At 37.1% G+C, this 20,612-nt stretch overlaps 1 pseudogene; it reads right to left on the bottom strand.

The window, feature by feature from the left end:
* Positions 1 to 19,036: 19,036 nt before the first annotated feature.
* LOC114707235 lies at positions 19,037 to 19,159 on the bottom strand (annotated as a pseudogene).
* Between the last annotated feature and the right edge of the window lie 1,453 nt (positions 19,160 to 20,612).

Below are 20,612 nucleotides of genomic sequence, written 5' to 3'. Positions count from 1 at the left end.
CCGCATTCACATGACATATTTGCAGTAAATAGTGTTCCTTACTGTATTTTTTTTAATCTCCAAAAGACTTATCCCTCATAAAAATTTAGACTCGGTTAATTCTTAATTATCTATATACACAAGTGTTTATTGCAGCATTATTGAAAAGTAGCAGAAAAACATTGAAATAAATAGAGAACTGTCACCCTGCTTTCTTTATAACTTCCAGGATCACTTGACCAGGGTGATACCACCCACAATAAGCAAGACACTCCCACATCAGACATTAATCAAGAAAATGCCCCACAGACTTGCCTACAGGCCAGTTTTATAGAGGCATATTCTCAAATAAGAGTCCATGTTCCCAGATATGTCTAGGTTTTTATAAAGCTGACAAAAATCAATCAGTATACTCACATACACACATATAACATACACACAATTTAAATCTATATTATGTATTTGAGTGAAAACTTGCTATATTTGTCTTTCTAATTATGTATTTCTTTGTGAGCATAAAAGTTCACATTAGCCTGTTACAAGACAAAACATGACAATCTGAATAACTAGAATAATGGTTTGGGGCCATGGCCACTCATGTTTGGCTCAGAATAAAATATTTTATGTATAACAAGAAAATTTTTAATTTCATTATAATTCATTAGTAGTAAATTTTTAATTTACATCTTTTACATCTTTTCTACCACTGTATTTTGAAAGCATATAACTTTGGTTTATATACTCAGAGTCATAAAGAAACTTTAGCTTTGGATGAATTAGACATTGAATTTCACTTATTTCTGATTTGAATGATGTTTAGAACAAACTTTAGAATTGATATTGGAACAAGTTGAGGCTTTGGGGATTAATTATGATGGAATAGATTTGAGTATTAAAAGGATATGACTTTTGGAGGCCAGAGGCAGCAGATTCCCCTGGAGCTGGAGTTACAGATGGTTATGAACTGCCCAATGTGCCGCTGGGAACTGAACTTGGTTCTTTGCAGGAGCAGTGTGCACTCTAACTGCTGAACAATCTCTCAAGCCTGTACATGACTATTAAAAGGATTAAAGAGTCGGGCTGATAGTACATTACCATAATCCCAGCATTTGGAATCCATGCAGAAAGCTCATGCATTTGAGGTCAACCTGAACTACACACTAAGGCCCTGTCACAAACAACCCCAACATTCCCAACAACAACAACAACAACACTATCCATTTCAGTCTGGGGGAAGAGAGATAAGGAGGGGATTCTTAGTTAGGGTTTTCTTTTGCTGTAATAAAATCATGACCGAAAGTAACTTGGGAAAGAAAGCGTTCATTCTACTTACAGTTCTACATCACAGTCCATCATGAAGGAAAATTAGGGAAGAAACTCAAGGCAAGAACCTGAAGGCAGGCACTGAAGCAGCCACGGAGGTGGTGCTGCTTAGTTGCTTGCTCTCTATGGCTTGCTCAGCTTGCTCCCTTATAGAACCAGGACCACCTGCTCGGGTAGCACCACCCACCATGGGCTAGGCCCTCCCACATCAATCACTAATTAAGAAAATTCCCTACAGCCTGATCTTATGGAGGCATTTTCTCAGTTGAGGTTCCCTCCTCTCAGATGACTCTAACTTGTGTCAAGTTAACAAAAAAACAAAAAAAACTAGTCAGCACTGGGGGCAAGAGTAATCAGAATGCATTTTAAACATGTATGAAGTTGACAAAAAATAAATTTAATTAATAAAAATATTAAAAACAGGATAAAATGACTAAATTTGGCTCTTCACTTATACCATTCTATGTATATAGTCATAAGACTCTATTTAGCCAAGGTCAAACAGTCTGCAGGATCTTTAATATAGATGTAGCTTTTCCAGAGAACTTGAGTTCACACAAACACCATTTATAGAGTATTTTTATACACCTGACACCAAGATTAATGCTATAAACCCCAAGTTACCAAAGTACAAGTCCTTGTACTCAGGAACTTATTCCAAGTAGGGTGCACAAGTATCATGATGTAAAGTGCTATTCATGTTAAGTCCAGTGGAAAACTATCATTCTAATAGTGATGGAAAGAACAGATTAGGAAGGAACTCACTCTGTTTGTGGGGAGATTATTTAGAAAGAAAAGAGAACATGGTTACCAAATTGAGGTGTTGAGAATGAAGAAAAATGGATGAATATGAGAAACGTTGAAGAGGTTAAAGCCTCGTGTTTTCCCTCTGACTTACTGATGAATGATGTAAAGGAGTAGTTGGAAGAGCTCAGGATTTGGATGTAGGTAACTAGGTGATTATTTATCCCTCTCATGACATAGAGGATGCAGGAGAATGAATTTGAGAAAATGAGATTGGAAGAAGGGCTAAACTCAATCTGGAGTTTTGTTTGAGATTCACACGAGGTATCCAAATACAGGTGTCATGAGCCAGTTGGGTCATCAGCACTTGGAAAAGCACTTCCTAATACTCTTTATGCCACTGGAAGACTGGAAGCCTATGGCTTTGCTTAGCAGAGTATTTTTTAAATGGATCAAGTAAATGAAACAGATTACAAAGAAAAGAAATTATACTGATACAAGTATCAAATAGAGATATTATGATGTAAGAATATATGTAATTATTAATTTATTAAATGATCTGATAGTAAATCTAATAATGCCTATCAGTTGAAATGATAAGTATCAATAATATTTTGATGTATCAGCAACAACCATGATACATGAAAATATTTGTGATTTCTATCAATGACAAAGTCATACATATTGGCTTGTTATCTATATTAATAATTGGAAGAAATATTGAATGTGCACTAGAGATTACTAAACATCAAAAGTTAACATTTTCAGCCTGGGGAGAGATGTCTCAATAAAGGGCTTGCAGCATAAGCATGAAGACCTCCCTTAGATCCCTAGCACCCCAGTAAGTAAAACCTGGGAATGGTGGATTTATAATATCACGGTTGAAGAGATAGGGACAAGGAGATCTCAGAGGTTCACCGTCTAGCCAGCCTAGCCTAATTGGTGAGTTTCAGACCAATGAGAGACCCTGTTTCAAAAACCAGGTGGATAGCACTTGAAGAAAAACAGCCAAGGTTTACCTCTGGTCTCCACGTACATACTTATAATGTGTTCCACAAACATGTACCTGTACACATTCAACATACTCGCAAAAATTATGGGTTTGTTTGTTTGGGTATTTCAAGATAGGGTTTCTACTTGTAGCCATGGCCATCCTGGAACTTTCTCTGTAGACCAGGCTGGCCTTGATCCAGATTGCCTCTGCCTCTTGAGTGCTGGGATTAGAGGCATGCACCACCATCAGCTAGCCAAAATTTATGTTTTTATCTACTTTTTGTTTGCTATTTTTTTTCATTTTTTGAGACAGGGTTTCTCTGTGTAGCCCTGGCTGTCCTGGAACTTGCTCTGTAGATCAGGCTGACCTCATACTCACAGGGATCTGCCTGCCTCTGCCTCTTGAGTGCTGGGATTAAAGGATTGTACCACTACCCTTGGGCATTTTTATCTACTTTGTTTACAACCAAATTCTGTTCATGTTGGTTCTGTTTTCAAAAATCCAATCTAGATGCTAATTCTAGTTAGAAGTGGATATGATTTCTGTGGGCCTCTCTAGCACTTTGCTTCTTCATATTCTCATGTGGTCTTCATTTACCATGGTCTCCTATTCCTTGTTCTCCCTCTCTGTTCTTGATCCAGCTGGGATCTCCGCTCCCCAAGCTTTCTTTCCTCAACCCTCGCCTTCATTACCACTCACGTCCAGGCTGTTCAAGTAGATCTTATCCATTTCTCCATCATTGGGGTATCCCCGTGTCTTTCTTGGGTCTGTTTTCCAGGTAGCCTCCTTGGTGTTGTGAGTAGCAGTCCAGTCATCCTTATTCCACATCTAGTATCCTCCTATGAGTGAGTACATACCATGTTTGAAGCAAAGTGCTGGAGAGGCCCACAGAAATCCACAAAGATGCCCCCACAATAGACTGCTGGCAATGGTCAAGAGACAGCCGAACTGACCTGCTCTGGTGATAGGATAGCCAAACACCCTAATTGTCGTGCTAGAAACCCATCCAATGACTGAGGGAACTGGATGCAGAGATCACGGCCAGGCCCTGGTGGAGCTCTGGGAGTCCAATTGGCGAGGAAGAGGAGGGTTTATATGAGCAAGAATTGTTGAGACCAAGGTTGGATAAAGCACAGGGACAATAGCCAAATGAATGGAAACACATGAACTATGAACCAATGGCTGAGGGGCCCAACTGGATCAGGCAATCTGAATAGGTGAGACAGTTGATTGGCTTGATCTGTTTGGGAGGCATCTAGGCAGTGGGACCAGGTCCTGTGCTCAGTGCATGAGATAGCTGTTTGAAACCTGGGGCTTATGCAGGGACTTGGCTCAGTCTGGAGGAGGGACTGAACTGCCTGGACTGAGTCTACCAGGTTGATCTCAGTCCTCGGGGAGTCTTTGCCCTGGATGAGGTGGAGTATTCAATTCAAAAGTGGTTTTTCTTCTGTGTTATCCAGGCTTCAATGGTAGAGAGAATTGTGTGTGTGTGTGTGTGGGGGGGGAAACATTAAAGAAAAGTACTTGTGTACTAGTAGAACTGAGAATAACAGATTTGATTTCATTAAGGAGGTCTAGGGCCAGTTGCATTGTAGAAACAGTACTGGAGTGAGCTCTGGAAAACAAATAGACTGAAAAAGTGAAAGAGAAGTATGTCTTAGTGAAGGAGGCAAGCACACATGCAAAAGCACTGTGGTGGAGGAGGCGTGGCAAATTGGAAGAACCAAATAAAGAGTACATGTGGTTAAAAGAGAGAATGTGAGCTTCTCCTTCGTACTTCGTAGACCTCGCTCTTCCTTCTCCATACTGCAATAGACCTCATCCTACCTACCTCATAGGTAGCTGGAGTCCTCTGAGACTTCTTTCCCTACCCATCAGGTAGCCTATGCTCCTTTACCTTCCATGCCACAGGCCATCTGGTGCTTTTTGTTTATCTTGTCTTCTGTGATCTCACTTCCCTGAGATGCTAGGTGGGAATTCCTCTCATCCTGTAGGCCTCCCAGCTTCTCTGGGATTTTGCTTCTGTGTGCTGCCAGGCTGCTAGCTCTGGATCTTTCATCCATACCTTAGACTAGGTCCACTCCTTCCTACCCTATAAACTTCTTACTCCTCTGGTTCTTGCATCCTATGTTCCCAGGTAGGCCTTGACCTCCCAACACATTAGGCTTCCCTACTACCACCCATCTTCCCGAGATGTATCCCTAATAACCAATTGGGTAGAACTTAAGTACATTATTGCTTTTCTATTGCTTTGATAAAACACCATGGACCAAGGTACCATATAGAAGGAAAAGTTTAGGTGGAGCTTACACTTCCAGAGGGTAGGAGTTATCACCATCATAGTAGGGAACATGGCAGAAGGCAGGTGGGGAATTGAGCAGAATGTGAGAGCTCACATCCTGATCCATAAACAGAAACAGAGAGTTCACTGGGGATGGCAGGAAGCATCTGAAGCCTTTAAAGACCACTCTGTGACATACATCCTCCAACAGCCATACCTTCTAATTTTTTCCCAAACAGTTCCACCAACTGATGACCAAGTATTTGAACATAAAAGAGCTGTTCTCTTCAGTGCACCACATCAAAGTAGGACAACCAATTGTGCAGAGCCACACTAGAAATCAGCTTAGGAGAGGAACAGCAAGGGGTATGCTGATTTTGACAGTGTCTCTTCCACGAACCATAACAGACTCCTAAAGATGACAAGGGATATAACCTGCAACTACATATCTAGAATTAGAGTGATTCCAGAGGCCCAATTTTACTAGCAATTGATGACTGCTGGAGGAGGGAGAGCCACTTTTCTACTGGAAAGTTACCTATATCCAGTGGATTACTTCATGCCCATAATATATTGGGCAGCACTAATTGGGCTCAGTGGGTTTAAAAAAACAATTATAAAAGGAAATCATGAAGCTGGGAAGGAGAGATGGTTGTTGGTGGGTCAGAAAAGTGAGTGAGGTGAGGATATGATCAAGATATATTGTGATCAAGATATGTGTATGAAAATTTCAAGAATACATTTAAAAATAAGTAACATAAAGATTAAAAAAATAAAAAGAATACTGAAAAAAGCAAAATATTATATGACTGTGGTTCACTACAGATCTACCCTATCTCCCCAGCAACAGAAGAAATGCCCTTTGTCCTGCTATTTCTGCAGAGATTTCAAGACTATTAAGGAATTCTTATATACACTAAATTAAACTTCTTAGCTTTGAAACAGTTTTCAACTCTGTGTTCTGCGTCTCAAATCTAGGAAGACAAATTGACATATGGCAAAACAAAATGTTGGGTACTTAATTGCATAGTTGTTCAGAAAAGGAATGATTTATGTTCTGCTAGTCCTTTTGACAAATTATATGAATCATATACCAAACAATAAAATTAGCAATGGTTATTCTGACAATGATAAAAATGTAAATTAAGTTATGTATCAGGATCTGCATTCCCTGTATATATATATAATTGCATATGTACCCCCAATTTTCACATGTGATAGTACATGTTCATTTATATTGATACATTCTTAATATGCATGATGTATTGTAATACATAACATAGTACTCTTAAATGTATGCTTTTGAAATTACTGTTTTTCTGTAAATATGATATACATTCTCTGAGCTTCAATTTTCTCAGTGAAAAGAAATGGATACTCATATAATTGTTTCATAAGTTTTCTTTGAAGAAATATACTGAGTAACAAATAAATTGTTTAGTTCTATGCCGGTCACATGAGCTTTCAATTAAGTCACCACAATGGATTATTGATGTCCATATGTGAGGGATTCATAGGTCATAACTCTTTTATTTATTCTATAAATGTCTGTCTCTTCAAGTTAAAATGTTCATCGGAAGTTCAACTCTCACCCACATCATTCCATTCTTTGATGTTTACCTAGAAAAACTCATTTCCTATCTAAGACTACAATCAATATTAGAGAATAGAAATTTTAAACTAGAATGAAATAAGTTCCTTTACAGATCTCAGACAAGAGCACAACAATCATCTTAGTATTTACATGGACCATACTTTGTGATGAAAATGGCATGTGCATTTTATAATATACATTGATTCTTAGCTTTTTTTTCTGCACTTTGGTCTCTTAGATACAATTCCTCAAATTATAATCAAGTGTATTACCTAGGAAATAATGCTACAAATAAGCTAGAACTTTACCATGGGTCTTTAACCATAACTATACATTAATCTTACAAAATCTTGTTTTTACTGTTGATAGTCAATATTAGAAGAATCTTGAGGGACAATTTCCTTTCAGAATGATTTTAATTCCACCAACTTCAAGAATAAGTGTTATTGGCTTTCTAGACTTTATAGTTTTTAACAATATCCTAATGAGTCTCAGAATGTATTGTCATCATAGACCAGTCATTCATAGCTGTCTGGCCCATGAGAACTAAACAATTTATTTCTTACTTAATATATTTTTTCAAAGAAAATGCAAGAACTAGGTATACAGACATTCCCATTTTGTCACTGAAAATGAAACTCAAGAGAATGTATTTCATATTTACAGAGAAGCAAATTTCAAACATCAATTTTAAAACACTACCAATTTTAACATGTCCAATATAAGAACATAACAAAATAAACTACAGTCACCTCCAACTAGTCATTAGAATAAGATAATTTAGGATAATCCTAAACTTCCTCTTTTTAATACCCCAATTATTCAGCCATCAAAACACCTAAATTTTGCTTCTGAAAGTTTCTTCCATCTTCTTATCTTCATCATTATCAGTCATTTTAAACTACCATTAATTCTGCTAGATTGAGCCAACTTTAGACAATTTTTATATTTTCTCTGTGCCCACATGTATACATTTCAGTGAATTTGCCCTGGGTTGTTAGAATTCTCACACATTAAATGAGAAGTCTGCTTAGGCTATTGCTCTACTAAGAACCTATCAGAAGTAAGTACAAGTGTCTCATTGGGGAAAACTACATTTTCATGATCTGATATATACCCAGCACTATCTTACAACATATGTCTTTTTGTTGAATTATTTATTGAAAATATTTTTTCATACAATATATTCTAATCATTATTTTCCCCTTTCACATCGCTTTCCAGATCCTCTCCACCTCTCTACCTCCTCACCCACCCAACTCTCTTTCTCATTATTTCTCTCTCTTTTTAGAAAACAAACAGGCAAAAAAAATCAAAAAATGAAAAAGCACAACACAAAGAGAGAGAGAGAGAATTTCATAAACTTGACTTTCCCACAACATAGAAATATACCGTTATCCATATATAAAACAGACAAATTTAGAAAGTATAAATATAAGACATTTATTTAGATCTTAATTCAGAGCAACAAAAAATACTTTTCAATTGTACATGTAATATATGCAGCATATTTTTTACATGTAGTTTAGTTCATGCAAATTATATCCTTAGAATTTAATTACTATTTTAAAGATTTAGCTTGTCCCTATCTCCTATAGGACATCAATCCTCCATCCTGAGTTATTTCAGATAACTTTTATTATCATATACCAAAATTTTCACTTTGTGTGTCTTTTCATATCAGCAAAATTTCTTGAGAATAGGAACCATACATAATTTGTCTCTCATTGTCTAACAGGGTAGTAGACATATATCAAGTACTTGATAAATCTTTTTTTCAAGACTTAGTAACTATCTATCTATCTATCTATCTATCTATCTATCTATCTATCTATCTACCTATCTACCTACCTATCTCTCGATCTCTCGTATGTATACATGTGTGTGTGTGTGTGTGTGTGTGTGTGTGTGTGTGTGTGTGTGTGTGGTGCATGTATCCATGGAGGCCAGAAGAGGGGAGAGAGATTGCCTGAACTGTTGTGAGCTGTGCAACACTGGTGCTAGTCACCAAACTCTAGTCCCTTGTAAGAGCAGCAAACCCTCTTAATGGCTCATTCATCACTCCAGCCCCACACTAAATCTTTTATGAGTGAATTATTTCTTGATATCCATATTCACTTATTTCTTTCTTTCCCAACTAAAAGGCCATGTTCATCATTGTTCAAAATAAAGTTTGAAGTGAATGTTTCACAAAAGCAAGAGTGGGGACATCTTTTTTAGGAGAGATCCCTAGTCTCACAGTTGATAGGTGGAATATTTCCACCTAGAATGAAAATGAAAACAAATTTAATGGAAACAACTACTTATCTTTGGATTAGGGAAGCCTCTGAGATCAGGGATTATAGGAATGGAATGCAACCATTATTTCTTTTACTTTTTTTTTTTTTTTTGACAGAGTCTCACTATGTTGCTAAGACTGGTCTCAAGCTTATCTTCTTTCTCCCAATCTCCCACATACTTCATGTATAAGTATTTGCTATCCCCTCCTCCTCTCCCTCCTCCTCCTCCTTTAGACAACATTGTGAAATCTGCTTTATTTCATATATTTAAAGCAAATATTTTGACCTCAAAACAATTTGATGTACTGTTTTATGATGTTTGAATTTTGACTTATGAACTCATACATCTTTAAACTCATGTATTTTCCACATTTAAAAGATTGACATGTAGGGGTGAAGACCAGGTATATATATTGGTTAACCTCAGAAGTTACTCAATTGTTCTAATTCATATTTGTTAACTTGACACAAACTAGGGCCATGTGGAAAGAGGAAACTTCAATTGAAAAATTGACTCTGAGGCATTTCTTAATTTCTAGTTGTTGTGGAAGGGCCCAGTGGGCAGTGCCATCCCTAGCTAGATGGGTCTGGGCTGTACAACAAAAGCAGATGAGCAAGCTAGAGAAGCAACCCAGTATGCAGTGTTCCTCTGGAGTTTGTTTGCTAGGTTCTCTCTTGAGTTAATGCTTTGACTTCTTTCAGTGATGGATTGGTACTTGGAAGTGTAAGTCAAATAGATGGTCTCTTTTGTCCCCAAGTTGCCTTTGGTCATGGTGTTTACCACAGCAACAGTAAGCAAATTAGGACATCATTTGAGCAGTTCCATTGGCAAAAGTTTATTTCTGATCATTTCCTGAATTTTATGTTACCAAGTTTTTTTCAACCTGGCATTTTTAAGGGTGTATTGGACTATGCGTTAAATAGTGAGTCAGCTGCAAATTTGATATTCAGCCCTCTGCTCATGGAAAGCACAAACACATTATTCAATGAGTAAGCAAAGGTTAGTCAGATGGAGAATCAGAATGCTGAAACGAAATGTCTGCTACCAGGTTTTCCCAATTTCAAAGCACATTCTTTAGTAGTTCACTAAATTATGTGAGGTTCCTAAAAGGTATAATATTACTCACCCTAAGTTGCACAAGTTGTAGCAAAATACAGTTCATATTTTATTCAAAGCACCTTGCTACGAGGCATTAGGCAGATTCTAGATTTCACAGGCTACTGAAAAAACACAGATAGAATTTTAAGGGTGAACTTATTAGGAATTTTAATGGATAACAAAACAAAGGAACATAGAATGGGCAGCAAAAATAAAACAATAAAAATAAAAATTTATTCTTTCAGTTCTGTATAGAAGTTCAAACCCATGGTGTCTCTAGTGTTGGCTCCATTTGAGTTTTCTGAGAAACTCCCTCCCCTGCTCCTCTTGCACCCTCTCTCCCTCCTTCCCTCTCAGTGATCATTCCTTGTGTAAACTGCATTACTCCATTATCTGATGCCATCTGCACATGGCATGGTCAGTGTCTCCATCTTCACATTATAACACCTCTTTTCCTAAGGACATTTGTCATATTGGATGAGCACATAACCTAACATTTTGATTTTATCTACAAAGAATCTATTTCTAACTAGGCTCACTTCCACAGGTACTAGGAGATAGACTGTAACCATGTCTTTTACAGGGATGCAATTTACCTAAGAACAGTTTGCTTTCTGCCTTCCCAAAATCCAGGTCTTTCTCATGCCCCAAATACATTAACTCTGCCCTAATATCTTCCAAAGCCTCATGCTATTCTAGCATCAGCTTTAAATCCAAAATATCAACTATATAATTGATATAGAAAACCTCAAATTTCATCATCTAAAACATTTAAATAAGTTATTGGTAAGTCTCTTGGTATGATTTACTCTAGGCAAAATTCTTACCCAACTATGGAACTGTGAAACCTAGGAAAGAAGTTGTCTGTAAGATTCTATTGCTGACAGGACAAATACAATACATACTATTTTATAATAAAGAAATCAGAAGGCAGTAAGAAGATTGCTAGTCTAAAGCAAATTCAAAACAGAGTACGGTAAATTCTGTGTCACCCACTAAGAGATCTTTGGAGGTATATGTCATATGGATACTGCATTCTTTTGCCTTCATGTTCACATAGCAATCTCCTTTTGTGTCTGTGTTCCACATTATTTACCTCTTTTTTATAAAGATGCCAGCTATGCCGAATTAGGGTTCACTTTAATGCCTTTCATATATTTTCAAAAATCATAATCACGGGTGCTAAGAGTTAGGATGTTAATCTCTTTTGTGGGGTTATAGTTCAGTCTATAACAGGGAAACAACTATTAACACCTTGAAGTTATAACCAAACATATGAGTTGTGAGCATGTATAAGGAGGATTGTCTTGGCAAATTAAAATTTCTCAAACTTTCTCCACATTATGCAAGTTCACATGGAAAAAATATTAAGAGGTGCCATTGAGAAAATTAACAAGTGTCTTTGACAGCTACGCTGTGATTTCCTGATGACAGTGTTATATATCAAGTCGTGATTCAGCTGTCTCTCCAATGCCAAACAAAAACAGAAAACAAACAAAACAAAACAAAAATCCAGGAAGTGGAAAGTAAAAATCCCACAACATACTTTAAGTATATGGGTAAGTGTGGCTCAACGTTTCTTTTACTCACAGCAAGAAGTTATTCCTTTGTTTCAATATACCAAATCATGAGACTGTTCTAACTACCTGATTATGTAACTTGGCTTTTGTGATATCTCTTTTGGAAAACAGACACAGAGGAAAACCCTTTAGAATTGCATAATAATTTCTGAATTGAATATAAAATTATTTTGTGAGCACTACAACTTAATTTTACTTGCCTTTTAAGTCATATGTCTGGTAACAACTGGGTTACTTTCATACTATTGATGGGGTCCAAGAGATTGGTTGAAATGTTTTAATTTAAATGTCAATGAAACCCTTTAACTATTATCCATCTATCTGTCTGTCTGCCTGTCTTATCTATCATCTATCTGCCTACCTTCCTATCAATCATCTATCTATCTATCTATCTATCTATCTATCTATCTATCTATCTATCTTCTATCTATCTATCTATCTATCTATCTATCTATCATCTATTTACATATTTATATATTTTGAGTAAAAAAATAATGTGACATAAACTTGTAAGACTAATTTAAGCCTTAGCCAACTTCCCTTTCAGTTACATGTAGCTGAGAAACAAATTACTTATCTTTTGGAAGCAGATATTAAATGCAAATATAGTTCCACTACTGTTTTAGCTCAATTTGAATGATTCAAGTGACCTGGCCAGCATACCGGTTAAGCTACTCACTCAATTCATGTAGCTAAGCTGTATACTAACCGCATTACAGATGACACTATCACTAGTAAATTTGAAAGTACATTCACCCTGGGATTTAAATAGACAGTGACCCCAGTGCTTAGAATAATGATCCTCCTTCCTTAGATTATCTTTCTAAGGATAGGGCATGGTTTGCTAGAAGAAGGAGAAGTTTCCCATCATTTCCTATCTTCAATATATTTCTCAGGAGTCATCAGTGACTTTCATATATTGTTCAACATATTAGGAGCAAATGCCCCCCTTACCAGTATTATTTCTTACAATAGAAGGTCCACACACAGACCTCTCAAAATTACATGACGTACAGTTTTTACTAAACCATACTTTAAATAAATTGGGGGAAATTATATAATGTTTTCTACTGAATGACACTGTGTCAGAATTAGTGGGATTCAGATAAAATTACTTAACAGGAAATTTTTGTCATTAAATGCTTGTATTAAAATGGAAGAAACATCTTAATTTAATGATATCAGCTTTAACTTTAAGAAACTTTATACATAAGTAAATTAAACTGAAGGCAAGAAGACAGTAATAACAGAGATAAAAGTATAAATTAATATCATTGAAATTAGAAATACAATAAATACTATCAATTGAACAAAAATGTTTATTTGAAAAAATAATAAACCTTGTTGGGTCATACACAAGGCCCTAGCAATCTCCAACAGCACTAATAAATATACAAAAAAGCTAAAGTATTGCTGAAAAATTAAAGACTATAGAAAAATGTGTGCACATATTAAAAAAGATAACAAATGTGCAGAAAGGACAAAAATGGCTGGACATCTAAAGTAATCACATAAATGACAAAATGTCTTAGGACTGTTCTTAGCTTTCAATTGTTTAAAAGCATGCAAAAATAAGTAAATAAGTTATATCTGTATCAAATGAATACAAAATGAAACAAGGTAATAACAGAACGGATAACCACTTCACAGCAAGGAAATGTTGCTGTTAAATATGGAATGTTGGTGGTAAAATGGTATTGGTAAAGATATTTTGCTTATTAATTCCCTTAATTTTCCTTTTTTTGGAAAAAAATGAACTTGTATTTCAAAACAGCAAAATCTAATCCTAGCGTAGTGGCATATGCCCATAATCTTGGCATATACAAGCCATTCAAAGATGGCTTTGTCTATGTAGTGAGTTCTAAGTCATTTTGAGCTAAACAGTGAGCCTCAGCTGATAAAACCAAAACCCTCAAATTAAAACAACAATAAGAAAAATCTAAATATTATAATGAAATTGTATTGCAAATAATATGTACCTAGTTTATAGCTGGAAAGTAGTAGTGATACCTTTAAGTCAAAATAATTTGCTGAAACTTGGGTATTGATATGTTCCAGTAAGACAGCCTTCATCCAAAGAATAAAGACAAAATGTTGACCTGGATCAATAGATTGTTTCTTCTAAAAGGAAAAATAAAGGAACAAATTATGCTGTGGTGAAAGCACATGGAATCATATAAGTGACCAGTTATAACATCATTAGTACAATGTTTGAATGAAAACATTAAACTGGTACAGCATTAAATGTAGGAAATAAGTGTGTGATGCAATTATATAATATGTGCAGCTGAAAAGCACTAATAAACTTAGGAATCATAGCAGTTTTACATTTCCTTGTGAATAATATTAGTGCATTAACTTAAGAAAACATGTTTATTCTCATGTAGTAAATCTAGATTTATGTATGTATGCATGTATGGAAGTTATAAAAGTAAAAAGGGACAACTACGAGAGGTGAAATACAAGACAAGAGCTAAGAGAGGATAATAGAATACAGGCAATATGAAAGCAGAAAGAATGTGAGGGAGAGAACCACCCAGATATGGGGGAAGGACAGTGGAGAATGAGTACAAACAAAGTAAAATGATATGTATGTATGAAAATGTCTCATTTGTATGATAACTGAAAACATTAAAATAAAATATTCTATTAACAAAAAGAAAGCATAGGTTGACTGATAGTTTATGAAAGAAAATGCTAATTGCTCTTAAGGAAATGTTGAATAGTTTGTAGAAAATCAAGAAGTAACAAGTATATTTTTAGCACAGTTTGGAATTAATGGCAGCACTGTCTGATGAACATATTTTTATAATGTAACTGATGCTTTATGTGATTTTACAAGACAGATAGAGCAGCACTTGTAATTACAAAGTGGTCCTTGAAATCCCTTTTCTCAGTATAGTCTCTCTATATAGTAACAGATGCAACTCTATGTCTTTGAGAGGACAGTCTAGGGGTAAATATAATATTCGTTTTCAAATGATTTTTTGAGTTGAGGGCATTAAAAATCAGACGGTTTCTTCTGTGTACAGCATTATATTTGAAACTGTGGGGGAAGTCGGATGACTAATCATGGCTTACTAATTGGATTGCATCTTCTTTTTTCTTTCTAGTTAAACAAGCAGTAGGCTTGCCAAAGGCTGGGTAGACTCCAGCAAGACGTTGGTCAGAACTGTAAACAATCTAGAGAACATGTGTTTATTTTTAGTAGTCCAAAGCATATTTTTAAGTATTTGTCACATTTTCTAATTATAAAGATAATGCAATTCATATGTATTTCATAAATGATAGGAAAGTTCAAAATCATAAATAAGGAAACAAAGAAATTACTTATATATTAACAAACAAAAAGAAATTTTTTTTGGAATTTTGCTCAGTATTTTCAGTTGTATGGAAGTAGTCTATATAAACATAAATATGGGTCCCACAGTCCTTTAATCTTGATTTGAACTTGAATAAGATTGAAATTTGGGAACAACTGTCATGCCTAGGCAACTTAGAATTTATATTTGGGGTTATAGAGCTGCTACTCTGTGTCATAATACAACAATAGGGACTGGATTTGTATTATACTATAATGAAAGATTCATATGAGTTCTATGAAACAACATTGGACATCAGGCGATGGAGAGCAGTGATTTCAGAGAAATAGAAAGCAAATGAGGCGAACACTTTAATTGCCTCCACTAACTACCTGGGGAGATAATGCAGGCTATAATGCACAGGGGTTGGGGCACAGTCTCCTTGAGTATATAGATCTGGCAGTGCAGGGAGGAACATGTAAGCTAGAATCTGCAGGATGGAATATCAGAAGTGGATAGCTCCTTAGGAAGGAAACCCCAGAGCCCAGACGAGGCTAGACATACTTTTTCTTATGAGTCAGACTAAAAATCCTCATGATTTATGAGGCAGGAGGTAAAGTGTTCTAAGGAATTTTGCTTAAGTAATGAGGTAATATTAGCAAACACTAAGCACTGCTTTCCCAAGGAAATTCAAAACAATACTCCAAAAGATGATACTGTTTCCAAAACTATGTTCCAGCAGAATGGTCAGGGCTATTTATTTATAGAATTACAAATATCCAGAATGCAACAAGGTGAATTCACAAACCAATGTGTGATATCCAATCAAACTTAACAGGCATGTGAAGAAGCATGAAATTAAGATTGATACTGAGGAGGAAAAAAATCAATTGATTAAAACTGACATAAATGATAAAGTTAATAGGCCAGGACTTTGAAACAGTTATTGTAACTATTTCATATGTTTAAGAAAAAAGAAAAGTCAAACATGCTGAATACAGACATCGAAGGCACAATAAAATCTCAAATGAACTTGAAGATATAGCAGTGTGTGCTTTTCAAATACAAACAGCAAAAAGATCTGATTATTAAAGACTAAAAATGGTAGGTAGAGCTGTAATAATGTATGGGGCAACTTGAAACCAAATCATAATTAGTTGGACACCTCAAGAAAAAGACTCAAAGGGGAATTGAAAATTTATTTTGAAGAAATGATAAATGAAAATTAGACAAATTTGATGTGAAGTACAGCACACTATCCCACCCTTCCTTCCCCAAACTCAAAGATTTGGTTTCTAGCAGTAAACATGGAGTTACTGTAGCAAGCTTTCTTGTTGGATTATCTTTAGACTGCCTACATGCAAATAATGACATGGAAACTTATTATTAATTATGAATACTCTGCCTTAGCTTAGGCTTGTCCCCCACTAGCACTTTTTTTAGAAATTTTTTTATTCATTTTACATACCAATCACAGATCCCCATCTTCCTCCTCCTGCCCCTCTAGCCTCCCTCCCCCAACCCACCCCTCATTCCCTCCTACAAGAAGGTAAGGCCTCCCAAGGGAAGTCAGCAGACCCGGAACATTCAGTAGAGGCAGGTCCAAGACTCGCCCCTGCCTCAAGGCTGTGTGAGGTGTCCCACCATAGGTAGTAGGCACCAAAAGGCCAGCTCATGCACCAGGGATGGATCCTGATCCTACTGCCAGGGGGCCCCTTAAGCAGATCAAGCTATGCAACTGTTTCACTTATACAGAAGTCTCCTAGTCCAGTCCTGTAGAGGCTCCACAGGTGTTGGTCTAAATTTCATGAGTTCTCATTAGTTTGGTTTGGTTGTCTCTGTAGGTTTCCCCATAATGATCTTAATGGCCCTTGCTCATAGAATCCCTCTTCTCTCTCTTCGCCTAGACTCCTGGAGCTTGACCTGGTATTTTATTGATTACCCAGGGGTCCCAGGGATTTCACTATGTCTGGTATGGGATATCTGAGGGGAAAAAATCTACATACACTATGCTCTTATGTCTGTTAACTTTATTCCTCTAGGACAAAATTCTATCAATATAGCTACAGCTCCATCAGGCATTCAGGGCAGGAATAACTCTAGATGCACCAAGCTCCTTAACCATCTACTTATTTCTCTGGGATGAAAGCCTGTCTACATAGCTTCAATTCCATCCAGCTCCCTCTCATAGTCCTGCTAACGACTAAGCTCTTATGCTTCCAGCCTCATCTTCATCCTCTGTTTCTTCATTCTCCATCTCTACTACTCTCTACTCCTGGCTCAAAAGTTCTGCCTTACCATCTACATTACCTCTGTGTTCTTCTCTTCTCCCTGGTTATGCCTTTCTGTCCACTTCTACAGAAAATGCCTGCCCCTTCTCCCCCTGGAAACAGAGTTCTTTGCCTCCTCAGGAATGTTTCTCTACCTTCTACCTTGATATGTAAAAACCTCTTTTATTCACAGTCATTTGCTCTGGAGAGCCACTAGGCCTCAAGGCTAGAGGATGGTCTGAGCTTCATTAGCACAAGAAACAAAGCTATGTGTCTCTAGCCAGCTTGTCTCCTAAGCTTGGGGGGTGGAGGAGTTAGTTACCTTGAAGTTGAGCAGAGCTGAACTGTTAGCCAAATGTTCTGGAAATATTTGGGCATGAAAGAATTTCTGGATAGCACCAAATGTTCATATTAAGTGGCTTGCCTTTTGGCAGACCCTTGGGTGGTCAAAGTATAGCTTTAATACACAGCTGAATCTCTATAATATATTCTTGTGGCTCACCACAGTGTTTGGCTATGGATCTCTGCATCTGCTTCCATCAGTTACTGGAGAAAGCCTGTAAGATGACAGTTAGGGTATTCACCAATATGATTACTGGAGTAAACCAGTTCAGGCACCATCTCCACTCCACTATTGCTAGTAGCCTAAGCTGGAGTCATCTTTGTGGATTCCTGGGAACTTCCCTAGCACCCGGTTTAACTTAAAAGAACCCACTTATATTACTCTATGCTCTACCATGTGGCTTGGTTACCTCTCTTCCATCTTGTACCTCCTGTTTCCTCTTGATGTCTGGCTGGCAATACCACCTTTCTTCTTCCTATAAGTCCTGCCCATACCTCCTGCCTAACTATTGGCCATTCAGCTTTTCATTACACTAATCACAGCAATACATCTTCACACAGTATACACAAGTTATAGTCATCTAGCTTTTATTAAACAATCTCATCACCACTTTAAGATAATTTTCTTGCACCTGCATAAAAATGAGTTACTTGGATGTACATTTATGTTCTTGTTTCTAGACTCCAGACTCCACTTTCTACATGTGAGACCCCATAGTTTCTTCTCCCTACTTAAGGACTACAGATTAAGATTTGATCCATCCAAATGCAGCAATACTATGTTTCATGAGAATCATACCAAGGGATGGTCTTGCCATGAGAAATGGCTCATATGGGTCATCCCAGCAGTCAAGAGGCTAAGGCTGGAGGATAGTCAAGAATTTGAGGCTAACATGAGTTACAGCCCATGAGAGGGGAGGGGTTCCTGACAGAGGTTAGGAACAAAGTGAGATGCACAGCTTCTCCAGAATGTTTGTGTATCATTTGAGAGTTGTAGAGCTGTTCCAAGATTAAAGGGATGTGTAGTGTGGATTATCCTTTGAGGGAGAAGAGGGTAGCATAAAAACCATTTAAAGGATAGCCAACAATTTCAGAAACAATAAAGATGCAGCAAACCATGTAAATGTACATCATAAACTTCTTAAAACCAGTACCAAGAGAACGTCTTTATAGAAGCTAACTTTTTCCATTTAAGAAGAAAAAAAATAGATACTATATGAAGGATAAACTAGAGAATGTAAATATGCTGAAAGATTTCCCATAAAAAATAATGAAAACAAAGGAGAATAGGATAATATCCTTAAGATATTTAAAGGTAAAATGGCAACCAAGGTTTCTACACTTGATCTTAGCCAAAAGGCCGAGAAGCAATGCAACCAAGGTTTCTAAACCACAAGAAAAAAAATATTTTTAAAAAGGAGTGAGACACAGACCAAGCCCAGACCATAAACTAGGTGCCTGCACTACCTGCTCTTTATCCTTCCACAAAGTGCAAGCCCAGGGACTATTCCTAGGGGTGCATGGGACTGCCTTTCCCAGCATTCCTTACTCTAAATAAGGAGGCTGAACTGCCGGAAAATAATGTGATTTAATCAGTCAACTCCAAAAGCTTCAACTTGTATTTTATATGGAGTGCTTATGTCTGTTTGATGTTCTTTATTAAAATCCCAGTGTAGTTGGGAGGTAAGAGGATCTCTTTGAGTTCAAGGCCAGCCTGATCCACATAGACAGTCCCAGGCCAGGTAAGGCTACAGAATGAATGAAACTCTGTCACCCTGAGGGGTGACTGGGAAGATTCCAATGTGATAATATCAGTAAAAAACATCCTTATCTTTTTAACTTTTGGGGGGTGGGAAGAATGCTAAGGATTGAACCCAGGGACTTCATAAGTTTTCTACCCCTGAACTACACTTCAGCCCACATCTTTGATTTTTTTCAAATGCATTTTAGCAGTAATGTGGTGGTATACTTTTTATTTTTATTTTATTTTATTTTATTTATTTATTTATTTATTTATTTTTTTTGGTTTTTCGAGACAGGGTTTCTCTGTGTAGCTTTGCGCCTTTCCTGGAACTCGCTTTGGAGACCAGGCTGGCCTCGAACCCACAGAGATCCACCTGACTCTGCCTCCCGAGCGCTGGGATTAAAGGCATGCGCCACCACCACCCGGCATACTTTTTAAAATTTTGTACTCAAGAGACAGGCCAGAGGATTGCCTAAGTTCAAAGCTATCCTATGGAGATGTCTCAAAAAATTATTTTCGAGTGTTTCTTTTGTTCTTTAATAGAAATCCTTTTCCTGGTTGCTTATTTTCAAGACACAGTTTCTTTGTGTAGCCCTGGCTGCCCTGGAACTCACTTTGTAGGCCAGGATGGCCTTGAATTTAGAAATCCACCTACCTCTGCCTCCAAAGTGCTGAGGTTTTTTGTGCTGCCACTACCACCACCTGTTCTTTTCCAGAATTATTTTTTGAAGATTTTTGTACATTGGGATTTTGTCTGCATGCATGTCTGCATGAGGGTGTCAGGTCCTCTGGAACTGGAGTTACAGACAGTTGTGAGTTGCCATGTGGGTCCTGGGAATTGAACCCAGGTCATCTGGGAGAGCAGTCAGTGCTCTTAACCACTGAGCCATCTCTCCAGGCTCCTTTTCCAGATTTTTTTGTTTTTGTTTTGTTTTGTTTTGTTTGTTTTTCGAGACAGGGTTTCTCTGCGTAGCTTTGTGCCTTTCCTGGAGCTCACTTGGTAGCCCAGGCTGGCCTCGAACTCACAGAGATCCGCCTGGCTCTGCCTCCCGAGTGCTGGGATTAAAGGCGTGCGCCACCA

The sequence above is a fragment of the Peromyscus leucopus genome, chromosome X (genome assembly GCF_004664715.2).
Source record: "Peromyscus leucopus breed LL Stock chromosome X, UCI_PerLeu_2.1, whole genome shotgun sequence".
In the NCBI taxonomy this organism is placed as follows: Eukaryota; Metazoa; Chordata; class Mammalia; order Rodentia; family Cricetidae; genus Peromyscus; species Peromyscus leucopus.
The sequence above is the reverse complement of the archived record's forward strand: the minus strand, read 5'-3'. Positions and strand labels throughout refer to the sequence as shown.